Raw genomic sequence first — 17,036 nt, 5'->3', positions numbered from 1 at the left:
CTACCTCAACAACATATGGCATGTGCGGTGCCTACTGATGGCTTTTCATGACATTTCATTTTCTACAACATTTACATTTGTGTCTCAGGTTAGGTTATTCTTTCCCTTCCTATATCGTGTTCACCAAAGATATGGCCCACTTTTCTATGTATACATTTCCAAAACCCACATCACATCTTCCCCTGTTATATCACTAACCCTGTTAAGATTCAAAGCTTATTTTAACCTTCCCCAAAATATGAATGTGGCCTCTACAGTTCTGTGCCTAAGTAAACCCTTCCCAGACCATCTAGATGCATTGAACAAAATATGTAGGTAAGGTGAAATAGCTCTGCTTCAGTTGGTGATGCCTGTGATGTTTTTGCTGTATCTTCCAAGTTATTTCAAAAGTCGACACATGTACTCTGTCAGCGATCATAGATCTACGTATGAACTACATGAAGCTTACTAATGTTTTGAGTGACGTGTTTTAGGTATTAATGCATGTGCCATGCAATTCCTACAAATTAAATAAGACTGTGCATCTGGACAACATAAACAGCAGAATATAGGGACGAAACCATCCATACCATTGGAGTATGTTGCTCCAATTCCCAGCAAGCTCACAGAGTCCCATACAATCCCCTAACCTTCCAGGCTGCCGAATGTATCTGCAACCTCAGAATATTACCACTCTAAGTCCCTGAAGGAAATCGTGGAAACAGATCTACCCTTTCGTTATTACTTAAGCACGCCCCAAAGGGTGGCACAAGAAGGATACAAAGTAGTGTTTCAAACATTTATTGAAGCAATTGTATTCTTGTGTAAAAAACATGAGCTGCAATTATTAGCAGGAGGAAACAAAGTGTTGTTACAAGCATTGCAAGAATGGTGAAAAGATAAACAGTTCAACTGTTCTATTCCCCTCGCCACCATCGCACGGAAACACAACATCAACATCATCTCCTACGCCAACGACACCCAGCTGATACTCTCCCTCACCAAGGACCCAGCCACCGCCAAATCAAACTTCCAAGAAGGAATGAAAGAAGTAGCAGACTGGATGAATCACAGCCGTCTCAAACTCAACTCTGACAAGACGGAGGTCCTCATCCTCGGACCATCCCCCTCGGCTTTGGGACGACTCCTGGTGGACCCCTGGCGCTTGGCACCACACCGACACCCACAGACCATGCACTCAACCTGGGATTCATCCTAGACTCCTCGCTCACAATGACCAAACAAGTCAACGCTGTCTCATCCTCATGCTTCAACACCCTACGCATGCTCCGGAAGATCTTCCGATGGATCCCCACCGAAACCAGAAAAACAGTCACCCAGGCCCTCGTCACCAGCCGACTGGACTACAGTAATGCCCTCTTTGCAGGAACAACCGCCAAACTCCAGAACCGCCTCCAGCGCATACAAAACGCCTCCACACGACTCATCCTCAACATTACCCGCTGCAACCACATCTCTACACACCTGAGAAATCTCCATTGGCTCCTCGTCAGCAAAAGGATCACGTTCAGACTGCTCACCCACGCACACAAAGCACTCCACAACTTGGGACCTGAATACCTCAACAACCGACTCAAGTTCTACAACCCACCCGCCAGCTGCGGTCCACCAACCTCACCCTCGCAATCATCCCACAGATCCGCAGAGCCACCACTAGAGGAAGATCCTTCTCCTGCCTTGCAGCAAAGACCTGGAACTCCCTCCCCACTGACCTCTGACTCACCCAGGACCACCACAGCTTCAGGAAGCACCTCAAGACCTGGCTCTTCAAGCAGTAGCGGCACCCCCTCCCCCAGCACCTTGAGACCCTCACGGGTGAGTAGCGCGCTCTACAAATTCTATGATTGATTGATTGATTGACAATATTGTGTGAGTATATGATAATGCATATATGAATACTCCTACTCTAAATCTACCTACACTATTGAGAGCATAGTGAGATTACCATCTGTAGGTCTCTTGGTATAACCCAACTCTCCATACCTGTGTATGATGTATCAGGAAACTAGTCTTGTGTAGGACGGGCTGCAGTCCTTTGCAAGATAGAGATTGGAATCAGCAGGGCTAAGTCTCAGTCAGAGCGTCCAGGATAATTGATAGAAGTGTTTTAGAGGAACTAAACTCAGAGAAAGTTTATATAATCAAAACCCAGTTCTATTTACATTGTGCCAGAGGTGCAATGCTGATGTGAACATTTTTCTTTCCAATTCAGAGCTGTCTCCAACCCAGCAAAAAAACAAATGCATCATTCTCAATGTTCTTAGCCCTGGACGTAGTATACTAAGCAACTTGATAATATGCCTTCTAAGAATTGTACATTCTGCAGAATGATTTCTAAATACGCTATCATGTGCATGCAAAGCATGTAAAAATATAATTCTAAAAAGATGTCAAGTTTAAATGTGTATTACAAATTGAAGACTTTTGATCACGGGTCCTTTTGATCCTCACAACACATAGAACACTCTACCTAAGAAAGCAAAGAAGACAGAACATTAACTAGTCACCTTAACTGCAAGTACTTTCATTTGCACTTTGTCTAGCGGAACTCAGTTTCATTGCCTGAAACATATAGTGGTGTAGTTAGGGGTGTTAATTTTCTATAAGTGCTTATGGTACAGTGATTCAAGGGCACTGACCTACATTATTTAATGTTCAATTGTTTGGGGGGTCAAATGAATGCTATTGCCTGTTCAAAAATGTGTTGTCAGAATGTGCATTTATGAACTATAAAACAGACAGGATTCCTGAGTGTTAAAAGATAATTGAAGGTAATCCTTAGAATGCAGGTTGACTGTAGTTGTGTTCTCGAAGGTTCAAATTAATTTGAACATCACAAGTAAGCACTGACAAAGATAATGTATCTTATTTCAAAATGATAAACCAGATGCAGGGCATAATTTAAATTGTCAAGCTCCAAACAAGTCTAATTAGATTACAAAACTCACTGAATTTAACAGTTTTATGAGAAGAAGGGAAACTGGCAAGAGGCCCTTCAATTGACTAGATGAGATTTATGAGAAGAAGGGAAACTGGCAAGAGGCCCTTCAATTGACTAGATGAGACTTGCTGAATCTTTTGGTTGGGAGGTTTCAGCTGGTTTGAGTTCAAACACAAGAGAGTGTACAGGTAGTAAATTCAAATTGGGAACTCAGGATTTCTTCCCCATGGTTTAGCAATTCTATCTATGACATAGGAGGTTAAGACCACTAAGAATCACCTTAGCATTGTTGCATTGCTTGGTGCATGAAAGTGGGTTAGGTTGAGGGGGTGAAACCCTGCTCAAACAGACACCACATTCCTTTTCAGGGTGAGATCACAAGCAAACCCCAAATTAACCTGTTCCTTACCGTCTGGTAGCTTGGCATGAAGCACTCACACTTAACTTCGAGGCAGTGTGTAAAGCATGTATGCATCACTTCAAACAGTAATAAAGTAAAACACAACACATGAAAAACACCACACCATTTTAGGACAATAGAGTAAAATCAAATAAACTCAGGAAAAAAAACCTCCTAGTAAGGCAGATAATAATAATCCTAAAACGTCTAAAGAACTTGAAACGAAAGCCTACTTTCCGATTTTTAGACCAATGAAAGATTCTGTACTTAATTTAAAGGACAAACAAATTAATGAATGCACTAATAATTCTATGCAGGAGGTGGCTAAACAAAGTATAGGGTCCAAAGTTCAGCCTCCAATAAAGTTAGGGGAAGATGTATCTGATCAGTCTAGAAATGAAACAGCTGCCCAACAAGGAGATCAAATCATTTTTAATCAGAAAACTGTAGATCCCATTAATCCCCAATGTAGTAGTAGGAACGATCAGGTGTGCGAATCACGTACTCAGTCCAGAAAATGAATCGACTGCCCAACAAGGAGATCAACACACTTTTAACCAGAAAACTGTAAATCCCATGAATCCCCAATGTAGTAGTGGGAATGATCAGGCGATCCAACCACATACTCACAACCAAAAATCAATAGAAATTAACGAATCAAATCACTTGACAGTTTCCGTTTTGGCTCCTTCTAGTAGGGAGAGGGATTCAGTTTATCCTGGAGATAAAGAGGATATAGAGGCTTCCGACTTGTTGTCAGATAAGAGGAAAGTAGTCTTCTGTCCTCAATATACTACGAGAGGCACTTATGATATTTTGAACCGCAGAAATATTTTGAAATTATTAAATGCAATTTCAGATCTGAAGGATGTAGTATCAGACAATTTGGAATGTGTAGAGTTTAAGAAAGACTGTGACAACACCTACAGGGAGATAACTATTACAACCTGGTCAAATAATGTAATTATTAGTAAAATAATGGCTAACTCTATCATATTTGAGAAATGGGGTATCAAAGTTTGGAGACTTCAAGGCCCGCGATATCCAACGTTGCTAATCCCAATTAAGCCACCGTGTAGCCCGGTTCTAAAGAAGGGTGACCAAAAAATAGTCAGGGCATCAAATGTCAGAGTGATGAAAGGTGATTCAGGTCCATCTTCAGAGTTAATTGTGTCATGCGGTATTAAGATCAGGAGCTGTCAGCCTGGTTTAGGATCATGTGAAGAGTCAAAGAAAGTCCCCGATCCGGTTGAGGATTGGAGTTGGCTTCCGGCAATATTAACAAATGCAAATTCTGGGAAGAACGATTAATGCTGACTTTCTCTTGAAAAAGCATTAAACCCTTCTAAACTTTGTTCCTGGAACACAAATGGTCTAAAACCACTTATTGAGGACTCAAATGTTATAGGCTTTTTAAAAACGTTTGATATGTTAATTTTGCAGGAAACTTGGAATATGTGTTGCGAACCCCTTATTGGTTATTTTGAATATTTGAATATGGCAACTCGTGAGTCCTCTATGGGCCGTCCAAGTGGTGGTCTCTCTATATATGTTTCCTTGAGTCTTAAAGTTGAACACTTTGAGATTGACCTCCAGGTAAAATGGATACAGTGTATTAAATTAGTTTCTAGTCAATCGAAAAAAAAGGTTAGAACCACGCAAATTACTCATCTATGGGAAATGGTGAAAGTGTTATATTTTGATCATCTAGATTCAATGATCATTATTTCTGGCGATTTTAATATGCATCTTGTTTCGTATAAAAAGCGGTCAATTCATTCAAAATGCTTAGCTAAATGGACAAATTGTGAGTTAATAAAATATAACTTAAAGATTATGCATGATGGTAATAACATACCGACATTTAATAAAATAGGTAGTACTTCCATAATCGATTATACAATAATATCAGAGAAACTTTTTAATTTAGTTCAAAGTTATTAGATAGTTCCGAGGATTGAGAGTGATCACAATCCTCAAGTTATCTTTTTTGATTTTCCTCTTGATTATCTGCCTGAAACTAGAATAATTAAAAGTGTTTCTGCTCCTTTTAACCTTAAAAGGTTAATATGGAATGATAAAATGGAGAAATATATTTTAGAAGTTCTTTCTCGATTCATTCTAGATGTTCAGGTTGCAAATGCTGAAGGGAAATCTATCGTTGCTCTCTGGCCATGCTTATGTGCTGTGCTTTTGGTTATTTCTCTAATCAGAAACCCTCTGGGGGTATAACCCTAAATCCTAAGAATCCAGGGTGGTTATCTCAACGCTTACTATACCTTAAAAGAAGTCTTAATAAAACAATAAGATTATTGCATAGGAAAGCAAAAGGGTTATCATATTTTTTGATATCCCTCCAAATCAGAGAATTGAAAAAGGGATATAAGAATGAAATTTGGAAGGCCAAACAAGCATATTATGAAGAAACATGGTCTAAATTATATTATGCTTGTAAATTTAAAGTTTTGCGGCTATTTTGGAGTATTATTAATAACCTTGAAAATGGCAATAATAGAAGTAATAGTGCCAATGTTGATGAATTAAGTTGGTTAAACTTTTTTAGTTTGAAAACTGCTCCTCAAAGCCCACAGTGCGATAATGGTAAAAGTAATCGACATCATTGCAAACATGAGATAATAAATGGAGGGTCACACTTTAGTGCTTATGATCTACAAAGTTCCCTTGATAATGAGCCATGGTCGGTCGACAAAGTAAAAAAAGTAATAAACAAGATTAGATCTAATGGAACGCCTTGCCCGCATGGAATTCCAAATGCCATATTTAAAGCAAAGTTAAAGAATTGGCCAGAGCTATTAACACTCCTGTTTAATGATGTGCTTAAATCAGGCCTCATTCCGGTATCATGGCAGGGAAGTATTATTAAATCAATATATAAAAGTGGCTCCGAGGACAATCCTGCAAACTATCGCTTAATAACACTCACAGATGTAGATGCGAAAATTGTTGCTAGTTGTCTGCTGGATGAATTGGAATCATGGGCTATAAGAGAGGATTTGATTCCTAATCTACAAACTGGTTTTAGAAAGGTAGAATCAACTTATACTAATTTGATTTTATTAACACTATTAGGTGAAAAAGCCAAATGTAGGAAACAAAAATTGTATATTTGCTTTATTGACCTAAAAGCCACCTTTGATTCTGTGCCCCGAAATGTTCCTTGGTAGAAGTTATTTAATTGGGTATATCGGGAAAACTTTTAAAATGATCAAATTACTATACTCCGACACTTGGGTACATATCAAAATCGGCGACGGTAGACATACAACCCGTCGCTTAGCAACTAATGTCGGCTTGAAACAAGGTTGTGTTTTGTCTCCTTGCCTTTTTAATCTTTTTATGTCTGATCTCCCAGCCCATTTTAATAATGTTAATGCGCACTCCCCTTGTGTGTTGGGTAAAGAGATCAAATATTTGCAATATGCAGATGATACCATTCTATTGAGCCAAACTGTTATAGGGTAAAAAGATTAATAGATTATTTTAACACTTACGTTACAGAAAACGGTTTAACAATAAACATTAAAAAAACTAAAATAATGACAGTGGGAAAAGGCAAACTGGGAGTAAAAGAATGGAATATTAACGGTTTGGTTATTGAAAATGTTAAATCATACAAATATTTGGGAAGTACATTTTAATAACCTTGAAGCTAAGGGCACTTCGCTCACATTTGCCTTTAGAAAATTGAGGGATAAGCTATTATGCCCTAATTATGATCATTTGCTGAAGGTCATGAGAGCAAAGTTAATCCCCTCTTTGCTCTTTGGACTGTGGTTCTATTATTTTTCGGGGCAAAGATGCGAAACTGCTCTATGACATAGATTTAAGGACATATAAATCAGTTTTTAGGATCCCCAGATATATCAGTCGAGCCAATATAAGACTTGAATTTGGTCTAAAGAAACAGTTACTGGCCTGACAATCTTCATTTTTAAAGTCCTTACTTTCATTATCCCGAGCAGAAGAGGGCTCATTAGCAAAGCTGTGCTGGCTTGTGATCTCGAAAAGTGAATACTCCAGGAGTTGGCAAACTTATTTAAACAAGTGCTTATGTAATTCTGAATGCCCAAAATTAGTAGATGAATTGATTAGTAAAATGGATTATAAGAAAATAATTAACCAAACGGCTGCTTTACTGTCTACTATATCGGATAAAGAGGAATTAGGGAAAAAACTCACTTATGGTAAATAGCTAAGTCTTTTGGCAAATTGTCTCCCCAACCTTATTTGTTATTTCATTTAAAACCTCTGATTAAGAATAAATTCATGTTATTAAGGTTTAGAAGATATCCAACTAAAGACGGAATTCCAAAATTGGAGAACAAATCGCCTTCGAGCATTTGTAGGCTATGTGGGCTGTGTGATGAAACTTTACAGCACATTGTAACCTTATGCCCAATCTTGTAAGACGAGCAGAAGACTGTCTTAAAGCCTATTTTAAAGGAATTGGGAGTTAGAACATGTAGGAATGCAATTATTGTTTGTTTAAGAGGGGTTAACATTCAAATTATTCATCAATTTGTTAATTTTATCTTTGTTGTTGAAAAGAAATTCCTTAAAGTAGACACTTTAAGCAAATGAATATCTGTTATGAAAATCACCTGAAAAAAATGGCAATGATATAATGATCTTAAATGTTTTTATGGAGTATGTGGGCTATTTTAAGGTGTTTTATATTCATCTTGTATTGAATATTATCTTACAATTGTGGATTGTATTTTATGTATAGCACAAGCCACTTTAGTTCTGCTGGAGTTTACCCCCTGTAATAAGCCCATGTCACTTTAATTACTGTTGTGGCATAGTATTTCATGTGGTATTACTAACTCAAGAATTCTATTTGTAATTTTTGCTGTTAGCACTTTACCTTTGGTACTGAAAGCACAATGCATTTTATCTTTTGCCGCTAATTGTTATTGGCAAAATGTTGAAATTGTTAATATTTGCTGCTAGCATAAGGCACTTTAGTTTTGATGCTGCAAGCACAACACACTTTATCTTCTGCTGCTAAAGGTTATTGCCAAATTGCTAAAATCGTCATTGATCAATTTATGATAGGTGGATGTTTCCGTGGCTTTTAAAAACACACTGTATATGTATATGTTTAATCTGATTTTGCTATGGATATGTACTGTTTTTTTGTTTGTAATGATTTTAATTAAACAACAAATAAACTTTTACTACCGGAGTAAAATCAAATAAATAATTGAAGACCAAAAAAACAAAATTCCAATCAGTAGAACCTGGGAAATGCAATTCTGAAAATGTAAGTGAAAATAGTGCCAAAAAGCTCAAAGCACCAAGTGTGGTTATCTAGTTGCACTGGACTGAGACAAAATCACAAGTGTAGGCCATCCTAATTAAAATGTGAGCCGGCTACAGGAACCCAGTTAGGTTAGCTGAACAATAGTACCTTAAACTGTAATTGCCAAGTGTTGTGGAGTCCCGAATTGAGGATGCATGGTGCGACCGGAATTCCTAGGACCTGCGATGTGTGACATGAGGTCCTCCATCATCATCGAGGATGCCGTTGACAAGGGGCTTGCAATACAAAGTCCTGTGTCGAGAAGTGTTGTGCACTAGCTGGTTCAAAAGAAGTTGCAGGGCTTGCGATGTAGAGTCCTTCAATGTCATTGAGGATGCTGTTGACGAGGGTCTTGGGATGCGAAGGCGTGCATCAAGGATGTGCTGTGCAGTGGTGGTTTCTGGAAGACTGCAGGCAGTGATGGAAAGTCCTGTGCTGGTGATGAACCACAGTGGTCCCGAAGCAGAGTCTCATTAGGCAATGCCTGGCTCTGAAGGCCAACTGTGGAGTTTCAGGTTGGTAATGTGTTGCACTGAGGCCATGACACATTGGTTTTGTGGGGATCACAGTTAGGCTGTCAGAGCACCATTAGGCCCACTTCCAAGGGTTCAGAACTGGGGTGGCACCACTTGGGAGGAAGGAATTACAGCAGGCAGAGTCCAGGTGCTTGGTTCAAACTTTCTGGAGCCATCTGTTCCCAAGGCTCTGGTCAGGAGGCCAGACATCTAGCCCCTTGGAGACACTCTGATTCTGCTGGGGTTCAAGAATAAGGTCCAGTCAACCACTCAGTAAGCAGGGATGCAGGCAGCAGGGAAGCAGAGTGGTGGTCCTTCTTGCAAAGCACCACAGCAGTCCTTCTTCTGAATATCCCCACAGGTCCAGATGTGGACCGGAGATCTAGGTATAAGGGTCCAATATATATGCTTGATGCCCACTTTAAAGCGGGGGAAGATTCTAGAGGGTTCCGTCCCCTTGAGGTGTCAGGCATTCCCTTACTTCCTGCCCTAGCTCCAGCTGGTCTAAGGTCACAAACGACTAGTGTCAAAGCCATTGTGAAAATGCTCAGGCAGAGTTTTTGTGATGTGGCAGTGTGGTAGGTCAAAGCTCCTCCACTTCCTTGAATGTTGCCCATCCTGCCAACACCTAGCTTCCCTTTGTCTTACTGAGAGCAATACACACAGACCCCCTGACAGCTATACTTAGTCATGTGGCACAGGATTGTTATTAAAATGTTGACTTTACCCTTAAAGGGGGTTTTAAATTACAATTCTTTAGACACCAAACTCGATCTGTCCACCTGCTCACGATTGAAAGTTATCACTTATTAAATGTAATAAAGTAACCCAATATTATCCTATGGGAGAGGTAGCCCTTGCTTTAGTGAAAAATGAAGTTAGCAGTTTTTTACTACCATAACATGCAAAACCTAAAAGTGTATGTCCAACTCCAAAAATATGCAGCACTCTGCCTTCTGAGCTGTTCAGGGCTACCATAGGGGTGACTTATATGTACCAAAATAATGACCACTAATCCCCTTTATTGTTAGGACAGTACCAGTAGTAAAAAGTGGCCTTTTCAATCTCTCTCATTCTAGGTAGATGTGGGCACAGTTCTGATTCTGCATCCATGCCCTCAATCAGAAATGACATAATATATTCTACTTCCATTCTTCTTTAAGAAGACAGAATCTCCCCTGTCTGCCCTATCTCCACTATGGCTGTTTTGACACTGCCTCTACCGCCTTGATTGTATTTTTGACTGTCATATGTCACTACTTTGCTTAGCTTTGTAAGCAAAGAATCTAGCCTCACCCACTACTAGTTATTACTTATTACGATTAGATAATGTTGTTGTGCACACTTCCTTCACAAAGTCGTATCAAGAGAAATGTATTTTGGAGTCCACATTACTTGAAGGAAAAAGATAAACCAGAAATATCGTGTAAATGGTCTCACTCATTTGAAATCTTCAGTTCAATTCAAAATTTGTTTATGAGACAAAAGCCATAAAAGCATAGAAATATAGAATACATAAAATGAAGATGAAGCACACACCAGGAGTGGTTCTAATGTGTATAATAAGCCAGCACAGTGATCCTAGATAAAATATAAACATCTAAAACAATGGCATTCCTACAGTCCTATAGATATCAATCAACACCGAAGGTAAATAATTATACCATATCAGTACAATCCAATGTACAAGATAATAGATGCACCATACCATTTCTTGATATTCATGGCTGCACTGATATAATTTCATACAGCATAACAAGTCTCAGGAGATAATCATTTTTGCAAAAACAACAAAGCAATATGGTGTTGCCTAATATCAGCCGCTCGTAAACAAGAGAACAAAACTGCTTGTGCGGGTAACATAAATTAATCAATCAGAGTACTTGTAAGCGCGCTACTTACCCGTGAGGGTCTCAAGGCGCTATGGGGAGGGGGTTGCTGCTACTGCTCGAAGACCCAGGTCTTGAGGAGTCTTCTGAAGGCGAGTGGGTCTTGGGTCTGCGGTATGTGGGTAAGGAGGGTGTTCCAAGTCTTGGTGGCGAGGTAGGAGAAGGATCTGCCGCCGAAGGTCATTCGTTGGATGCGGGGGACAGTTGCGAGGGCAAGGCTGGCGGAGCGGAGCTGGCAGGTGGGGGTGTAGAAGCGGAGTCTGCTGTTCAGGTAGGCTGGTCCGGCATTGTGGAGTGCTTTGTGTGCATGGGTGAGGAGCTTGAAGGTGATCCTCTTGTCAACAGGGAGCCAGTGTATGTGTCTCAGGTGGGGGGTGATGTGGCTGCGGCGGGGAACGTTGACGATCAGTAGGGCAGAGGCGTTTTGGATGCGTTGTAGTCGTCGTAGGTGTTTGGCTGGGATTCCTGCGTAGAGTGCTTTGCTGTAGTCCAATCTTGTGCTGACGAGGTCCTTTGTCACCGTTCTTCTTGTTTCAGTCGGATTCCAATTGTAGATCCTGCGGAGCATGCGGAGGATGCTGTAGCAGAAGGAGGAGACGGTGTTGACCTGCTCAGACATGGAGAGGGAGGAGTCGAGAATGAATCCTAGGTTGCCTGCATGGTTAGTGGGTGTTAGTGCTGTTCCCAGTGTGGTCGGCCACCAGGAGTCTTCCCAGGCTGAGGGGCTGGGTCCGAGGATGAGGACCTCTGTCTTGTCCGAGTTCAGCTCCAGATGGCTGCTCCTCATCCAGTCGGCGACGGCCTTCATTCCCTCGTGGAAGTTGGTTTTGGCGGTGTGTGGGTCCTTGGTGAGAGAGAGGATGAGATGGATGTCATTGGCGTAGGAGGTTGTGATGGCGGGCCACTTGTACGAGGGGGGCCATGTAAACATTGAACAATGTCGGGCTGAGAGATGAGCCATGGGGGATGCCGCTGATGATGTTGGTGGCTTCGGATCGGAAGGGTGGGAGGCGGACGCTCTGGGTTCTGCCGGAGAGGAAGGACATGTTCCAGTCAAGGGCCTTCTCTTGGATTCCGGCTTCTAGGAAGCGCGTCTTTAGAGTGCGATAGCAGACCGTGTTGAAGGCGGCTGACAGGTCCAGGAGGATGAGGGCTGATGTTTCGCTGTTTTCTAGTTGGCACCTGATGTCGTCTGTGGCGGCGATGAGGGCTGTCTCGGTCCTGTGGTTTCGTCTGAATCCAGACTGGGACAGGTCCAAGATGTTGTTGTCTTTCAGGTGGCGGGCCAATTGCATGTTGACAATTTTCTCGATGACCTTTGCCGGGAACGGGAGCAGAGAGATGAGCCGGATGTTCTTGAGGTCCTCTGGGTCCGCCTTGGGCTTCTTGAGGAGGGCATTGATTTCGGCATGCTTCCAGCTTTCCGGGAATGTCGCTGTTTCAAAGGAGATGTTGATGACCTTCCGTAGTTGGGGTGCGATGGCTGCGTCTGCTTTGTTGAATTTGTGGTGTGGGCACAGGTCTGACGGAGATCCTGAGTGGATGGAGTTCATGACCTTGCGTGTCTCGTCGTCGTTGATGTTGGACCAGGAGATCAGGCGGTTGGCACTGGTAGTGTTTACAGGGGAGGTGAAGTCTGGCATAGTCGGGGTGGTTGTGGTGTTGAAGCTGTCGTGGATGTCAGCGTACTTGCGGTGGAAGAAGATGGCTAGTGAGTCGCACAGTTCTTGTGAGGGCGGGATGTTTTTGGCGTTGGCGCTGGGGTTGGAGAGTTCCTTTACGATGCTGAAGAGCTCCTTGCTGTCGTGTGTGTTGTTATCCAAGCGGTCTTTGAAGGAGGATCTCTTGGCTAATCTGATTAGATGGTGATGTCCAAGTTCAGCTTCAGATGGCTGCTCCTCATCCAGTCGGCGACAGCCTTCATTCCCTCGTGGAAGTTGGTTTTTGCGGTGTGTGGGTCCTTGGTGAGAGAGAGGATGAGCTGGATGTCATCGGCATAGGAGATGATGTTGAGGTTGTGATGGTGGGCCACTTGTACGAGGGGGGCCATGTAAACATTGAACAGCTTCGGCATGAGAGATGAGCCATGGGGGATGCCGCAGATGATGTTGGTGGCTTCGGATCGGAAGGGTGGGAGGCGGACGCTCTGGGTTCTGCCGGAGAGGAAGGACATGTTCCAGTCAAGGGCCTTCTCTTGGATTCCGGCTTCTTGGAAGCGTGTCTTTAGAGTGCGATAGCAGACCATGTTGAAGGCAGATGACAGGTCCAGGAGGATGAGGGCTGATGTTTTGCTGTTGTCTAGTTGGTGCCTGATGTCGTCTGTGGCGGCGATGAGGGCTGTCTCGGTCCTGTGGTTTCGTCTGAATCCGGACTGGGACGGGTCCAAGATGTTGTCTTTCAGGTGGCGGGCCAATTGCATGTTGAACATTTTCTCGATTACCTTTGCTGGGAACGGAAGCAGAGACATGAGCCGGATGTTCTTGAGGTCCTCTAGGTCCACCTTGGGCTTCTTGAGGAGGGCATTTATTCCGGCATGCTTCCAGCTTTCTGGGAATGTCGCTGTTTCAAAGGAGATGTTGATGACCTTCCGTAGTTGGGGTGCGATGGCTGCGTCTGCTTTGTTGAATTTGTGGTGTGGGCACAGGTCTGACGGAGATCCTGAGTGGATGGAGTTCATGATCTTGCGTGTCTCGTTGTCGTTGATGTTGGACCAGGAGATCAGGTGGTTGGCACTGGTAGTGTTTACAGGGGAGGTGAAGTCTGGCATAGTCGGGGTGGTCGTGGTGTTGAAGCTGTCGTGGATGTCAGCGATCTTGCAGTGGAAGAAGATGGCTAGTGAGTCGCACAGTTCTTGTGAGGGCGGGATGTTTTTGGCGTTGGCGCTGGGGTTGGAGAGTTCCTTTACGATGCTGAAGAGCTCCTTTCTGTCGTGTGTGTTGTTATCCAAGTGGTCTTTGAAGGAGGATCTCTTGGCTAATCTGATTAGATGGTGATGTCTGCGGGTGGTGTCCTTGTGGGCTGCCTGGTTGTCCAGTGTGCGTTCCAGGAGCCATATCTTCTCCAGTTTCCAGCATGCGTGTTTGGAGGTCTGGAGCTCGTTGGTGAACCAGGTGGCTATCTTGCTGGCGTGGCTGTTGGAGGGTTTCTTGAGCGGGGTGGGGGCGTCGAACCACTGTCTGAGGTTGCAGGCTGTGGCGTCTGGGTTGGGGGGTCGGTGGGCGGGTTCTGGGCAAGGGTGGTGATCAGCTGGTCTGCAGTGACTTTGCTCCAGCAGCGGCCATGCAGCTGTTGGGTGCGGTGGTGAGTGGTTGGTTTCTTGAAGGTGAAATGGATGCAGCGGTGGTCGGTCCAATGGAGTTCGGTGGTGTGGTCGAAGGTGACGTGGGTGCCTGTGGAGAAGACGGGGTCCTGCGTGTGGACGGTGGCGTGGGTGGGTGCGGTGATGAGTTGTCTGAGGCCAAGGTTTGCGAGGTTGTTGATCAGGGTGGCGGATTTGGCGTTGTTGTTGTTCTCGAGGTGGAAGTTCAGGTCCCCGAGGAGGATGTAGTCCATGGAGGCGAGTGCGTGGGTGCTGGCGAGGTCGGCGATGGAGTCGCTGAATTGAGCCCTGGTCCGGGGGTCTGTAGATGAGTGTTCCTCTGAGGGTGGTATTGGGGTCGGTGTGGATCCAGAAATGGAGGTGTTCGGCAGTGTTCTGGGTGTCGTCCGTGTGGGTGGCGACCTTGAGGGTGGACTTGTGGACGATGGCTATCCCTCCTCCGATTCCGTCGGCGCGATCCCTGCGGGGGATCTTGTAGCCGTCCGGGATTGCAATGGGAATGTCGGGCACCGATGAGTCATTCCACATGGTCTCAGTCAGGAAGGCCACATCTGGGGCGGAGGTGTTGAGCAGATCCCAGAGCTCGATGGTGTGTTTGCGTGCGGAGCGGGTGTTGAGAGTATTCAGCGGAGGTGGTTTGGTCCAGTCCTTGGAGGTTTGGTGGCTCTGTCACAGGTGAAACTGCAGGTGCAGCAGGAGAAGGGTTTGTAGGTCTGTTTCGGGCTGGCCTGTAAGCAGGTGTGGTTTCTGCCGGCGTTGAGTGCGTGGAGGGTGCTGACGTCGTAGTGGAGTCTGGTGTCATGGCGTTCGCGGGGTCCAGGGGTTCTGGCGCTGGGCGCAGTCCAGGCGCGGACGGGCGCAGATGGGCTTGTTTTTGGCATGCCTTCGACGTGCCAGCAGCACGGCTGTGCAGCGTCCGGCATATATGGGGAGGTGGGAGGGAGGAGCAGCTGGGAGGTGGGAGCAGTGAGTGGGCAGGTGGCAGGGCCGTAGGGGGCAAAGCAGTGGGGAAACAGTGGTACAGAAAGCAAAATGGGGCACAAGGGGACAATGGCTATTCCTCCTCCGATTCCGTTGGCGCGATCCCTGCGGGTGATCTTGTAGCCGTCCGGGATTGCTATGGCAATGTTGGGCGCCGAGGGGTCATTCCACCTGGTCTCAGTCAGGACTTGCCTTCTGCGTGCCAGCAGCACGCCTGCTGCGCGCGTCCGCTGAGCGGCTGTGCAGTGTCCGGCATATATGGGGAGGTGGGAGGGAGGAGCAGCTGGGAGGCGGGAGCAGTGAGTGGGCAGGTGGCAGGGCCGTAGGGGGCACAGCAACTGGGAAACAGTGGTACAGAAAGCAAAATGGGGCACAAGGGGTGGAAACGAGTGGCACAGAGCAGAAAACGAGGCACGAAGAGAGGGAACAGTGGTACAGAAGGCAAAATGAGGCACAAGGGGGGAAACCAGTGGCACAGAGCGGAAAATTAGGCACAAAGAGGGGGAAACAGTGGTACAGAAGGCAAAATGGGGTACAAGGGGAGGAAACGAGTGGCACAGAACAGAAAACGAGGAACAGAGGTCACAAGGGCACAAAAAATGAAGTAAAAATGAGTGGCACAGAGGGCAGAAGGGCACAAAAAACGAGTGGAACAGTGGGCGGAAAGGCACAAAAAACAAGCGAAAAACGGGTGGAATAGAGGGCAGAAAGGTACAAAAAATGAGGGAAAAACAGGTAGAACAGAGGGCAGAAAGGCACAAAAAACAAAGGCAAAACGGATGGAACAGAGGGAGTGAAAGGCACAAAAAACAAGGGAAAAACGGGTGGAACAGAGGGCAGAAAGGCACAAAAAATTAGGGAAAAACTAATGGAACAGAGGGCAGAAAACGAGGCACAATAGGGACAGACAGTGGCACAGAGCAGAAAACGAGGCACAAGAGGGGGAGACAGTGGCACGGAAGAAAAAGGGACGGAGGACACTTACCAGCGACAGTGGCAGCGGCAGCAGGAGCACACAGTCGGAGCTGAGTGGAGGGGGAGCGACCTACCAGGAGGGTCAGGGTTCGCTCACCTCACCGCGCAATGTCCGGCATATATGGGGAGGTGGGAGGGAGGAGCAGCTGGGAGGTGGGAGCAGCGATTGGGCAGTGGGCAGTCAGGGGTACAGGGCTGTAGGGGGCTCAGCGGAGGGTGAAACGAGTGCAACAAAAGACAAGAGGGGCACAAAAACCGAGTGGAAAAATGAGTGGGGAGAAAGGCACAAAAAACAAGGGAAAAACGGGTGGAACAGAGAGCAGAAAGGCACAACAAATGAGGGGAAAAAGGTGGAACAGAGGGCAGAAAGGCACAAAAACAAAGGAAAAACAGATGGAACAGAGGTCAGAAAGGCACAAAAAACGAGGGAAAAACTGGTGGAACAGAGGGCAGAAAGGCACAAAAAACGAGGGAAAAATGGTTGGAACAGAGGGCAGAAAGGCACAAAAACGAAGGGAAAACGGATGGAACAGAGGGCGGAAAACGAGGCACAATAGGGGGAGACAGTGGCACAGAGCAGAAAGTGTGGTTTATTGCGATAAATGGATGGACATAAGGACAAGTAGAAAGGTTTACAAACCAACTGCCCTTTATAGGAAGAACAAACAAAAATGCACAATACATAATCTG

The sequence above is a fragment of the Lissotriton vulgaris genome, chromosome 3_1, assembly GCF_964263255.1.
Source record: "Lissotriton vulgaris chromosome 3_1, aLisVul1.2, whole genome shotgun sequence".
Classification (NCBI taxonomy): domain Eukaryota; kingdom Metazoa; phylum Chordata; class Amphibia; order Caudata; family Salamandridae; genus Lissotriton; species Lissotriton vulgaris.
Note: the sequence above shows the minus strand (reverse complement) of the source record.